At 39.0% G+C, this 9,448-nt stretch overlaps 39 non-coding genes across 39 annotated transcripts; all 39 read right to left on the bottom strand.

Annotated features, from left to right (window-relative positions):
• Positions 1–10: 10 nt before the first annotated feature.
• Trnas-uga (transfer RNA serine (anticodon UGA)) lies at positions 11–92 on the bottom strand. The gene has a single exon. It is a non-coding gene; the product is annotated as a tRNA-Ser (tRNA).
• Positions 93–153: 61 nt separating this feature from the next.
• Trnas-uga (transfer RNA serine (anticodon UGA)) lies at positions 154–235 on the bottom strand. The gene has a single exon. It is a non-coding gene; the product is annotated as a tRNA-Ser (tRNA).
• Positions 236–451: 216 nt separating this feature from the next.
• On the bottom strand, positions 452–533 carry Trnas-uga (transfer RNA serine (anticodon UGA)). The gene has a single exon. It is a non-coding gene; the product is annotated as a tRNA-Ser (tRNA).
• Positions 534–604: 71 nt separating this feature from the next.
• On the bottom strand, positions 605–686 carry Trnas-uga (transfer RNA serine (anticodon UGA)). The gene has a single exon. It is a non-coding gene; the product is annotated as a tRNA-Ser (tRNA).
• A 72-nt stretch (positions 687–758) lies between these two features.
• Positions 759–840, bottom strand: Trnas-aga (transfer RNA serine (anticodon AGA)). The gene has a single exon. It is a non-coding gene; the product is annotated as a tRNA-Ser (tRNA).
• A 63-nt stretch (positions 841–903) lies between these two features.
• Positions 904–985, bottom strand: Trnas-uga (transfer RNA serine (anticodon UGA)). The gene has a single exon. It is a non-coding gene; the product is annotated as a tRNA-Ser (tRNA).
• Positions 986–1,339: 354 nt separating this feature from the next.
• Positions 1,340–1,421, bottom strand: Trnas-gga (transfer RNA serine (anticodon GGA)). Its single transcript has one exon. It is a non-coding gene; the product is annotated as a tRNA-Ser (tRNA).
• A 353-nt stretch (positions 1,422–1,774) lies between these two features.
• On the bottom strand, positions 1,775–1,856 carry Trnas-gga (transfer RNA serine (anticodon GGA)). Its single transcript has one exon. It is a non-coding gene; the product is annotated as a tRNA-Ser (tRNA).
• Positions 1,857–2,057: 201 nt separating this feature from the next.
• On the bottom strand, positions 2,058–2,139 carry Trnas-uga (transfer RNA serine (anticodon UGA)). The gene has a single exon. It is a non-coding gene; the product is annotated as a tRNA-Ser (tRNA).
• Positions 2,140–2,202: 63 nt separating this feature from the next.
• On the bottom strand, positions 2,203–2,284 carry Trnas-uga (transfer RNA serine (anticodon UGA)). Its single transcript has one exon. It is a non-coding gene; the product is annotated as a tRNA-Ser (tRNA).
• A 62-nt stretch (positions 2,285–2,346) lies between these two features.
• Trnas-aga (transfer RNA serine (anticodon AGA)) lies at positions 2,347–2,428 on the bottom strand. The gene has a single exon. It is a non-coding gene; the product is annotated as a tRNA-Ser (tRNA).
• A 61-nt stretch (positions 2,429–2,489) lies between these two features.
• Trnas-uga (transfer RNA serine (anticodon UGA)) lies at positions 2,490–2,571 on the bottom strand. The gene has a single exon. It is a non-coding gene; the product is annotated as a tRNA-Ser (tRNA).
• Positions 2,572–2,632: 61 nt separating this feature from the next.
• Trnas-uga (transfer RNA serine (anticodon UGA)) lies at positions 2,633–2,714 on the bottom strand. The gene has a single exon. It is a non-coding gene; the product is annotated as a tRNA-Ser (tRNA).
• Positions 2,715–3,671: 957 nt separating this feature from the next.
• Trnas-uga (transfer RNA serine (anticodon UGA)) lies at positions 3,672–3,753 on the bottom strand. Its single transcript has one exon. It is a non-coding gene; the product is annotated as a tRNA-Ser (tRNA).
• Positions 3,754–4,114: 361 nt separating this feature from the next.
• Positions 4,115–4,196, bottom strand: Trnas-uga (transfer RNA serine (anticodon UGA)). Its single transcript has one exon. It is a non-coding gene; the product is annotated as a tRNA-Ser (tRNA).
• A 345-nt stretch (positions 4,197–4,541) lies between these two features.
• On the bottom strand, positions 4,542–4,623 carry Trnas-uga (transfer RNA serine (anticodon UGA)). Its single transcript has one exon. It is a non-coding gene; the product is annotated as a tRNA-Ser (tRNA).
• A 201-nt stretch (positions 4,624–4,824) lies between these two features.
• On the bottom strand, positions 4,825–4,906 carry Trnas-uga (transfer RNA serine (anticodon UGA)). The gene has a single exon. It is a non-coding gene; the product is annotated as a tRNA-Ser (tRNA).
• A 61-nt stretch (positions 4,907–4,967) lies between these two features.
• Trnas-uga (transfer RNA serine (anticodon UGA)) lies at positions 4,968–5,049 on the bottom strand. Its single transcript has one exon. It is a non-coding gene; the product is annotated as a tRNA-Ser (tRNA).
• Positions 5,050–5,265: 216 nt separating this feature from the next.
• Trnas-uga (transfer RNA serine (anticodon UGA)) lies at positions 5,266–5,347 on the bottom strand. The gene has a single exon. It is a non-coding gene; the product is annotated as a tRNA-Ser (tRNA).
• A 71-nt stretch (positions 5,348–5,418) lies between these two features.
• Trnas-uga (transfer RNA serine (anticodon UGA)) lies at positions 5,419–5,500 on the bottom strand. Its single transcript has one exon. It is a non-coding gene; the product is annotated as a tRNA-Ser (tRNA).
• Positions 5,501–5,573: 73 nt separating this feature from the next.
• Trnas-aga (transfer RNA serine (anticodon AGA)) lies at positions 5,574–5,655 on the bottom strand. Its single transcript has one exon. It is a non-coding gene; the product is annotated as a tRNA-Ser (tRNA).
• A 63-nt stretch (positions 5,656–5,718) lies between these two features.
• Trnas-uga (transfer RNA serine (anticodon UGA)) lies at positions 5,719–5,800 on the bottom strand. Its single transcript has one exon. It is a non-coding gene; the product is annotated as a tRNA-Ser (tRNA).
• Positions 5,801–6,009: 209 nt separating this feature from the next.
• Positions 6,010–6,091, bottom strand: Trnas-uga (transfer RNA serine (anticodon UGA)). Its single transcript has one exon. It is a non-coding gene; the product is annotated as a tRNA-Ser (tRNA).
• Positions 6,092–6,154: 63 nt separating this feature from the next.
• On the bottom strand, positions 6,155–6,236 carry Trnas-gga (transfer RNA serine (anticodon GGA)). Its single transcript has one exon. It is a non-coding gene; the product is annotated as a tRNA-Ser (tRNA).
• Positions 6,237–6,299: 63 nt separating this feature from the next.
• On the bottom strand, positions 6,300–6,381 carry Trnas-aga (transfer RNA serine (anticodon AGA)). The gene has a single exon. It is a non-coding gene; the product is annotated as a tRNA-Ser (tRNA).
• Positions 6,382–6,437: 56 nt separating this feature from the next.
• Trnas-uga (transfer RNA serine (anticodon UGA)) lies at positions 6,438–6,519 on the bottom strand. Its single transcript has one exon. It is a non-coding gene; the product is annotated as a tRNA-Ser (tRNA).
• A 63-nt stretch (positions 6,520–6,582) lies between these two features.
• Trnas-aga (transfer RNA serine (anticodon AGA)) lies at positions 6,583–6,664 on the bottom strand. The gene has a single exon. It is a non-coding gene; the product is annotated as a tRNA-Ser (tRNA).
• A 62-nt stretch (positions 6,665–6,726) lies between these two features.
• Positions 6,727–6,808, bottom strand: Trnas-uga (transfer RNA serine (anticodon UGA)). Its single transcript has one exon. It is a non-coding gene; the product is annotated as a tRNA-Ser (tRNA).
• Positions 6,809–6,869: 61 nt separating this feature from the next.
• Trnas-uga (transfer RNA serine (anticodon UGA)) lies at positions 6,870–6,951 on the bottom strand. The gene has a single exon. It is a non-coding gene; the product is annotated as a tRNA-Ser (tRNA).
• Positions 6,952–7,014: 63 nt separating this feature from the next.
• Positions 7,015–7,096, bottom strand: Trnas-aga (transfer RNA serine (anticodon AGA)). Its single transcript has one exon. It is a non-coding gene; the product is annotated as a tRNA-Ser (tRNA).
• A 209-nt stretch (positions 7,097–7,305) lies between these two features.
• On the bottom strand, positions 7,306–7,387 carry Trnas-uga (transfer RNA serine (anticodon UGA)). Its single transcript has one exon. It is a non-coding gene; the product is annotated as a tRNA-Ser (tRNA).
• Positions 7,388–7,595: 208 nt separating this feature from the next.
• On the bottom strand, positions 7,596–7,677 carry Trnas-aga (transfer RNA serine (anticodon AGA)). Its single transcript has one exon. It is a non-coding gene; the product is annotated as a tRNA-Ser (tRNA).
• Positions 7,678–7,740: 63 nt separating this feature from the next.
• Positions 7,741–7,822, bottom strand: Trnas-uga (transfer RNA serine (anticodon UGA)). Its single transcript has one exon. It is a non-coding gene; the product is annotated as a tRNA-Ser (tRNA).
• A 215-nt stretch (positions 7,823–8,037) lies between these two features.
• Positions 8,038–8,119, bottom strand: Trnas-aga (transfer RNA serine (anticodon AGA)). The gene has a single exon. It is a non-coding gene; the product is annotated as a tRNA-Ser (tRNA).
• A 208-nt stretch (positions 8,120–8,327) lies between these two features.
• Positions 8,328–8,409, bottom strand: Trnas-aga (transfer RNA serine (anticodon AGA)). The gene has a single exon. It is a non-coding gene; the product is annotated as a tRNA-Ser (tRNA).
• A 63-nt stretch (positions 8,410–8,472) lies between these two features.
• On the bottom strand, positions 8,473–8,554 carry Trnas-uga (transfer RNA serine (anticodon UGA)). Its single transcript has one exon. It is a non-coding gene; the product is annotated as a tRNA-Ser (tRNA).
• A 63-nt stretch (positions 8,555–8,617) lies between these two features.
• Trnas-aga (transfer RNA serine (anticodon AGA)) lies at positions 8,618–8,699 on the bottom strand. The gene has a single exon. It is a non-coding gene; the product is annotated as a tRNA-Ser (tRNA).
• Positions 8,700–8,914: 215 nt separating this feature from the next.
• Trnas-uga (transfer RNA serine (anticodon UGA)) lies at positions 8,915–8,996 on the bottom strand. The gene has a single exon. It is a non-coding gene; the product is annotated as a tRNA-Ser (tRNA).
• Positions 8,997–9,341: 345 nt separating this feature from the next.
• On the bottom strand, positions 9,342–9,423 carry Trnas-uga (transfer RNA serine (anticodon UGA)). The gene has a single exon. It is a non-coding gene; the product is annotated as a tRNA-Ser (tRNA).
• Positions 9,424–9,448: the final 25 nt, after the last annotated feature.

The raw sequence follows: 9,448 nt of genomic DNA, 5'->3' as shown, positions 1-9,448 counted from the left end.
AATAAATATTCGTTGTCGGCAGGATTCGAACCTACGCGGGCAGAGCCCAACAGATTTCAAGTCTGTCGCCTTAACCACTCGGCCACGACAACTTATGTGAAAATGAAACAAAAACAATTTGTATTTTTGTCACTTTAAAAATAAAAATCAAATCGTTGTCGGCAGGATTCGAACCTACGCGGGCAGAGCCCAAAAGATTTCAAGTCTGTCGCCTTAACCACTCGGCCACGACAACTTTTGTCAAAAAGAAACAAAAACAAATTGTATTTTTGTCACTCTAAGAATTAAAATAAATATTCGTTGTCGGCAGGATTCGAACCTACGCGGGCAGAGCGCAACAGATTTCAAGTCTGTCGCCTTAACCACTCGGCCACGACAACTTATGTCAAAAATAAACAAAAACAAATTGTCAAACTGTATTTTTGTCATTTTAAGAATTAAAATAAATATTCGTTGTCGGCAGGATTCGAACCTACGCGGGCAGAGCCCAACAGATTTCAAGTCTGTCGCCTTAACCACTCGGCCACGACAACTTATGTCAAAAAGAAACAAAAACAAATTGTCAAACCGCATTTTTGTCATTTTAAGAATTAAAATAAATATTCGTTGTCGGCAGGATTCGAACCTACGCGGGCAGAGGCCAACAGATTTCAAGTCTGTCGCCTTAACCACTCGGCCACGACAACTTATGTCAATAAGAAAAAAAAAACAAATTGTCAAACTGTATTTTTGTCATTTTAAGAATTAAAATAAATATTCGTTGTCGGCAGGATTCGAACCTACGCGGGCAGAGCCCAACAGATTTCTAGTCTGTCGCCTTAACCACTCGGCCACGACAACTTATGTCAAAAAGAAACAAAAACAAATTGTATTTTCGTCACTTTAAGAATTAAAATAAATATTCGTTGTCGGCAGGATTCGAACCTGCGCGGGCAGAGCCCAACAGATTTCAAGTCTGTCGCCTTAACCACTCGGCCACGAAAACTTTTGTCAAACAGAAACAAAAACAAATTGTATTTTTGCCACTTTAAGAATTAAAATAAATATTCGTTGTCGACAGGATTCGAACCTACGCGGGCAGAGCCCAACAGATTTCTAGTATGTCGCCTTAACCACTCGGCCACGACAACTTATTTCAAAATGAAATAAAAAAAAAATTGTATTTTTGCCACTTTAAGAATTATAATAAATATTCGTTGTCGGCAGAATTCGAACCTACGCGGGCAGAGCCCAACAGATTTCAAGTCTGTCCCCTTAACCACTCGGCCACGACAACTTTTGTCAAAAAGAAACAAAAACAAATTGTATTTTTGTCACTTTAAGAATTAAAATAAATATTCGTTGTAGGCAGGATTCGAACCTACGCGGGCAGAGCCCAACAGATTTCCAGTCTGTCGCCTTAACCACTCGGCCACGACAACTTTTGTCAAAAAGAAACAAAAACAAATTGTATTTTTGTCACTTTAAGAATTAAAATAAATATTCGTTGTAGGCAGGATTCGAACCTACGCGGGCAGAGCCCAACAGATTTCAAGTCTGTCCCCTTAACCACTCGGCCACGACAACTTTTGTCAAAAAGAAACAAAAACAAATTGTATTTTTGTCACTTTAAGAATTAAAATAAATATTCGTTGTAGGCAGGATTCGAACCTACGCGGGCAGAGCCCAACAGATTTCAAGTCTGTCCCCTTAACCACTCGGCCACGACAACTTTTGTCAAAAAGAAACAAAAACAAATTGTATTTTTGTCACTTTAAGAATTAAAATAAATATTCGTTGTAGGCAGGATTCGAACCTACGCGGGCAGAGCCCAACAGATTTCCAGTCTGTCGCCTTAACCACTCGGCCACGACAACTTATGTCAATAAGAAACAAAAACAAATTGTATTTTTGTCACTTTAAGAATTAAAATAAATATTCGTTGTCGGCAGGATTCGAACCTACGCGGGCAGAGCCCAACAGATTTCTAGTATGTCGCCTTAAACACTCGGCCACGACAACTATAAAGAAACAAAAAAAAATGTATTTTTGACACTTTAAGAATTAAAATAAATATTCGTTGTCGGCAGGATTCGAACCTACGCGGGCAGAGCCCAACAGATTTCAAGTATGTCGCCTTAACCACTCGGCCACGACAACTTATGTCAATCAGAAAGAAAAACAAATTGTATTTTTGTCACTTTAAGAATTAAAATAAATATTCGTTGTCGGCAGGATTCGAACCTACGCGGGCAGAGCCCAACAGATTTCAAGTCTGTCGCCTTAACCACTCGGCCACGACAACTTATTTCAAAATGAAACAAAAAAAATTGTATTTTTGCCACTTTAAGAATTAAAATAAATATTCGTTGTCGGCAGGATTCGAACCTACGCGGGCAGAGCCCAACAGATTTCTAGTCTGTCGCCTTAACCACTCGGCCACGACAACTTATGTCATAAAGAAACAAAAAAAATGTATTTTTTCCACTTTAAGAATTATAATAAATATTCGTTGTCGGCAGGATTCGAACCTACGCGGGCAGAGCCCAACAGATTTCAAGTCTGTCGCCTTAACCACTCGGCCACGACAACTTATGTGAAAATGAAACAAAAACAATTTGTATTTTTGTCTATTTAAAAATAAAAATCAAATCGTTGTCGGCAGGATTCGAACCTACGCGGGCAGAGCCCAACAGATTTCAAGTCTGTCGCCTTAACCACTCGGCCACGACAACTTATGTCAAAAAGATACAAAAACAAGTTGTATTTTTGCCACTTTAAGAATTAAAATAAATATTCGTTGTCGGCAGGATTCGAACCTACGCGGGCAGAGACGAATAGATTTCTAGTCTGTCGCCTTAACCACTCGGCCACGACAACTTATGTCAATAAGAAAAAAAAACAAATTGTATTTTTGTCACTCTAAGAATTAAAATAAATATTCGTTGTCCGCAGGATTCGAACCTACACGGGCAGAGCCGAACAGATTTCTAGTCTGTCGCCTTAACCACTCGGCCACGACAACTTATGTCAAAAAGAAACAAAAACAAGTTGTATTTTTGCCACTTTAAGAATTAAAATAAATATTCGTTGTCGCCAGGATTCGAACCTACGCGGGCAGAGCCCAACAGATTTCTAGTATGTCGCCTTAACCACTCGGCCACGACAACTTATGTCAAAAAGAAACGAAAACAAATTGTCAAACTGTATTTTTGTCATTTTAAGAATTAAAATAAATATTCGTTGTCGGCAGGATTCGAACCTACGCGGGCAGAGCCGAACAGATTTCTAGTATGTCGCCTTAACCACTCGGCCACGACAACTTATGTCAAAAAGAAACGAAAACAAATTGTCAAACTGTATTTTTGTCATTTTAAGAATTAAAATAAATATTCGTTGTCCGCAGGATTCGAACCTACACGGGCAGAGCCGAACAGATTTCTAGTCTGTCGCCTTAACCACTCGGCCACGACAACTTATGTCAAAAAGAAACAAAAACAAATTGTATTTTTGTCACTTTAAGAATTAAAATAAATATTCGTTGTCGGCAGGATTCGAACCTAGGCGGGAAGAGCCAAACAGATTTCTAGTATGTCGCCTTAACCACTCGGCCACGACAACTTATGTCAAAAAGAAACGAAAACAAATTTTCAAACTGTATTTTTGTCATTTTAAGAATTAAAATAAATATTCGTTGTCGGCAGGATTCGAACCTACGCGGGCAGAGCCCAACAGATTTCAAGTCTGTCGCCTTAACCACTCGGCCACGACAACTTTTGTCAAAAAGAAACAAAAACAAATTGTATTTTTGTCACTTTAAGAATTAAAATAAATATTCGTTGACGGCAGGATTCGAACCTACGCGGGCCGAGTCCAACAGATTTCTAGTCTGTCGCCTTAACCAATCGGCCACGGCAACTTATTTCAAAATGAAACAAAAACAAATTGTATTTTTGCCACTTTAAGAATTAAAATAAATATTCTTTGTAGGCAGGATTCGAACCTACGCGGGCAGAGCCCAACAGATTTCAAGTCTGTCGCCTTAACCACTCGGCCACGACAACTTATTTCAAAAAGAAACGAAAACAAATTGTCAAACTGTATTTTTGTCATTTTAAGAATTAAAATAAATATTCGTTGTCGGCAGGATTCGAACCTACGCGGGCAGAGCCCAACAGATTTCAAGTCTGTCGCCTTAACCACTCGGCCACGACAACTTTTGTCAAAAAGAAATAAAAACAAATTGTATTTTTGCCACTTTAAGAATTAAAATAAATATTCGTTGTCGGCAGGATTCGAACCTACGCGGGCAGAGCACAACAGATTTCTAGTATGTCGCCTTAACCACTCGGCCACGACAACTTATTTCAAAATCAAACAAAAAAAAATTGTATTTTTGCCACTTTAAGAATTAAAATAAATATTCGTTGTCGGCAGGATTCGAACCTCGCGGGCAGAGCCCAACAGATTTCTAGTCTGTCGCCCTAACCACTCGGCCACGACAACTATAAAGAAACAAAAAAAAATGTATTTTTGTCACTTTAAGAATTAAAATAAATATTCGTTGTCGGCAGGATTCGAACCTACGCGGGCAGAGCCCAACAGATTTCAAGTCTGTCCCCTTAACCACTCGGCCACGACAACTTATGTCAATAAGAAAAAAAAACAAATTGTATTTTTGTCACTTTAAGAATTAAAATAAATATTCGTTGTCGGCATGATTCGAACCTACGCGGGCAGAGCCCAACAGATTTCTAGTCTGTCGCCCTAACCACTCGGCCACGACAACTATAAAGAAACAAAAAAAAATGTATTTTTCCCACTTTAAGAATTAAAATAAATATTCGTTGTCGGCAGGATTCGAACCTACGCGGGCAGAGCCCAACAGATTTCAAGTCTGTCGCCTTAACCACTCGGCCACGACAACTTATGTGAAAATGAAACAAAAACAATTTGTATTTTTGTCACTTTAAAAATAAAAATCAAATCGTTGTCGGCAGGATTCGAACCTACGCGGGCAGAGCCCAAAAGATTTCAAGTCTGTCGCCTTAACCACTCGGCCACGACAACTTTTGTCAAAAAGAAACAAAAACAAATTGTATTTTTGTCACTCTAAGAATTAAAATAAATATTCGTTGTCGGCAGGATTCGAACCTACGCGGGCAGAGCGCAACAGATTTCAAGTCTGTCGCCTTAACCACTCGGCCACGACAACTTATGTCAAAAATAAACAAAAACAAATTGTCAAACTGTATTTTTGTCATTTTAAGAATTAAAATAAATATTCGTTGTCGGCAGGATTCGAACCTACGCGGGCAGAGCCCAACAGATTTCAAGTCTGTCGCCTTAACCACTCGGCCACGACAACTTATGTCAAAAAGAAACAAAAAAAAATTGTCAAACCGCATTTTTGTCATTTTAAGAATTAAAATAAATATTCGTTGTCGGCAGGATTCGAACCTACGCGGGCAGAGGCCAACAGATTTCAAGTCTGTCGCCTTAACCACTCGGCCACGACAACTTATGTCAATAAGAAAAAAAAAAACAAATTGTCAAACTGTATTTTTGTCATTTTAAGAATTAAAATAAATATTCGTTGTCGGCAGGATTCGAACCTACGCGGGCAGAGCCCAACAGATTTCTAGTCTGTCGCCTTAACCACTCGGCCACGACAACTTATGTCAAAAAGAAACAAAAACAAATTGTATTTTTGTCACTTTAAGAATTAAAATAAATATTCGTTGTCGGCAGGATTCGAACCTACGCGGGCAGAGCCCAACAGATTTCAAGTCTGTCGCCTTAACCACTCGGCCACGAAAACTTTTGTCAAACAGAAACAAAAACAAATTGTATTTTTGCCACTTTAAGAATTAAAATAAATATTCGTTGTCGACAGGATTCGAACCTACGCGGGCAGAGCCCAACAGATTTCTAGTATGTCGCCTTAACCACTCGGCCACGACAACTTATTTCAAAATGAAATAAAAAAAAAATTGTATTTTTGCCACTTTAAGAATTATAATAAATATTCGTTGTCGGCAGGATTCGAACCTACGCGGGCAGAGCCCAACAGATTTCAAGTCTGTCCCCTTAACCACTCGGCCACGACAACTTTTGTCAAAAAGAAGCAAAAACAAATTGTATTTTTGTCACTTTAAGAATTAAAATAAATATTCGTTGTAGGCAGGATTCGAACCTATGCGGGCAGAGCCCAACAGATTTCCAGTCTGTCGCCTTAACCACTCGGCCACGACAACTTATGTCAATAAGAAACAAAAACAAATTGTATTTTTGTCACTTTAAGAATTAAAATAAATATTCGTTGTCGGCAGGATTCGAACCTACGCGGGCAGAGCCCAACAGATTTCTAGTATGTCGCCTTAACCACTCGGCCACGACAACTATAAAGAAACAAAAAAAAATGTATTTTTGCCACTTTAAGAATTAAAATAAATATTCGTTGTCGGCAGGATTCGAACCTACGCGGGCAGAGCCCAACAGATTTCAAGTCTGTCGCCTTAACCACTCGGCCACGACAACTTATGTCAATGAGAAAAAAAAACAAATTGTATTTTTGTCACTTTAAGAATTAAAATAAATATTCGTTGTCGGCAGGATTCGAACCTACGCGGGCAGAGCCCAACAGATTTCTAGTCTGTCGCCTTAACCACTCGGCCACGACAACTTATGTCATAAAGAAACAAAAAAAAATGTATTTTTGCCACTTTAAGAATTATAATAAATATTCGTTGTCGGCAGGATTCGAACCTACGCGGGCAGAGCCCAACAGATTTCAAGTCTGTCGCCTTAACCACTCGGCCACGACAACTTATGTGAAAATGAAACAAAAACAATTTGTATTTTTGTCTATTTAAAAATAAAAATTAAATCGTTGTCGGCAGGATTCGAACCTACGCGGGCAGAGCCCAACAGATTTCAAGTCTGTCGCCTTAACCACTTGGCCACGACAACTTTTGTCAAAAAGAAACAAAAACAAGTTGTATTTTTGCCACTTTAAGAATTAAAATAAATATTCGTTGTCGGCAGGATTCGAACCTACGCGGGCAGAGCCGAACAGATTTCTAGTCTGTCGCCTTAACCACTCGGCCACGACAACTTATGTCAATAGGAAACAAATTGTATTTTTGTCACTTTAAGAATTAAAATAAATATTCGTTGTCGGCAGGATTCGAACCTAGGCGGGCAGAGCCCATAGATTTCTAGTATGTCGCCTTAACCACTCGGCCACGACAACTTATGTCAAAAAGAAACGAAAACAAATTGTCAAACTGTATTTTTGTCATTTTAAGAATTAAAATAAATATTTGTTGTCGGCAGGATTCGAACCTACGCGGGCAGAGCCCAACAGATTTCAAGTATGTCGCCTTAACCACTCGGCCACGACAACTTATGTCAATAAGAAAAAAAAACAAATTGTATTTTTGTCACTCTAAGAATTAAAATAAATATTCGTTGTCGGTAGGATTCGAACCTAAACGGGCAGAGCCGAACAGATTTCTAGTCTTTCGCCTTAACCACTCGGCCACGACAACTTATGTCAAAAAGAAACAAAAACAAGTTGTATTTTTGCCACTTTAAGAATTAAAATAAATATTCGTTGTCGGCAGGATTCGAACCTACGCGGGCAGAGCCGAACAGATTTCTAGTCTGTCGCCTTAACCACTCGGCCACGACAACTTATGTCAATAGGAAACAAAAACAAATTGTATTTTTGCCACTTTAAGAATTAAAATAAATTTTCGTTGTCGGCAGGATTCGAACCTACGCGGGCAGAGCCCAACAGATTTCAAGTCTGTCGCCTTAACCACTCGGCCACGACAACTTATGTCAATAGGAAACAAAAACAAATTGTATTTTTGTCACTTTAAGAATTAAAATAAATATTCGTTGTCGGCAGGATTCGAACCTAGGCGGGCAGAGCCCATAGATTTCTAGTATGTCGCCTTAACCACTCGGCCACGACAACTTATGTCAAAAAGAAACGAAAACAAATTGTCAAACTCTATTTTTGTCATTTTAAGAATTAAAATAAATATTCGTTGTCGGCAGGATTCGAACCTACGCGGGCAGAGCCCAACAGATTTCTAGTCTGTCGCCTTAACCACTCGGCCACGACAACTTATGTCAATAGGAAACAAAAACAAATTGTATTTTTGTCACTTTAAGAATTAAAATAAATATTCGTTGACGGCTGGATTCGAACCTAAGCGGGCAGAGCCCAACAGATTTCTAGTCTGTCGCCTTAACCACTCGGCCACGACAACTTATGTCAATAGGAAACAAAAACAAATTGTATTTTTGTCACTTTAAGAATTAAAATAAATATTCGTTGACGGCAGGATTCGAACCTACGCGGGCAGAGCCCAACAGATTTCTAGTCTGTCGCCTTAACCACTCGGCCACGACAACTTATGTCAATAGGAAACAAAAACAAATTGTATTTTTGTCACTTTAAGAATTAAAATAAATATTCGTTGACGGCAGGATTCGAACCTACGCGGGCAGAGCCCAACAGATTTCAAGTCTGTCGCCTTAACCACTCGGCCACGACAACTTATGTCAATAGGAAACAAAAACAAATTGTATTTTTGTCACTTTAAGAATTAAAATAAATATTCGTTGACGGCAGGATTCGAACCTACGCGGGCAGAGCCCAACAGATTTCTAGTCTGTCGCCTTAACCACTCGGCCACGGCAACTTATTTCAAAATGAAACAAAAAAAATTGTATTTTTGCCACTTTAAGAATTAAAATAAATATTCTTTATCGGCAGGATTCGAACCTACGCGGGCAGAGCCCAACAGATTTCAAGTCTGTCGCCTTAACCACTCGGCCACGACAACTTATTTCAAAAAGAAACGAAAACAAATTGTCAAACTGTATTTTTGTCATTTTAAGAATTAAAATAAATATTCGTTGTCGGCAGGATTCGAACCTACGCGGGCAGAGCCCAACAGATTTCAAGTCTGTCGCCTTAACCACTCGGCCACGACAACTTTTGTCAAAAAGAAATAAAAACAAATTGTATTTTTGCCACTTTAAGAATTAAAATAAATATTCGTTGTCGGCAGGATTCGAACCTACGCGGGCAGAGCACAATTGATTTCTAGTATGTCGCCTTAACCACTCGGCCACGACAACTTATTTCAAAATGAAACAAAAAAAAATTGTATTTTTGCCACTTTAAGAATTAAAATAAATATTCGTTGTCGGCAGGATTCGAACCTCGCGGGCAGAGCCCAACAGATTTCTAGTCTGTCGCCCTAACCACTCGGCCACGACAACTATAAAGAAACAAAAAAAAATGTATTTTTGTCACTTTAAGAATTAAAATAAATATTCGTTGTCGGCAGGATTCGAACCTACGCGGGCAGAGCCCAACAGATTTCAAGTCTGTCCCCTTAACCACTCGGCCACGACAACTTTTGTCAAAAAGAAACAAAAACAA

Source organism: Ascidiella aspersa, chromosome 2 (genome assembly GCF_963924565.1).
Source record: "Ascidiella aspersa chromosome 2, kaAscAspe10.2, whole genome shotgun sequence".
Lineage (NCBI taxonomy): Eukaryota > Metazoa > Chordata > Ascidiacea > Phlebobranchia > Ascidiidae > Ascidiella > Ascidiella aspersa.
Note: the sequence above shows the minus strand (reverse complement) of the source record. Positions and strands in the feature narration are given on the sequence as shown.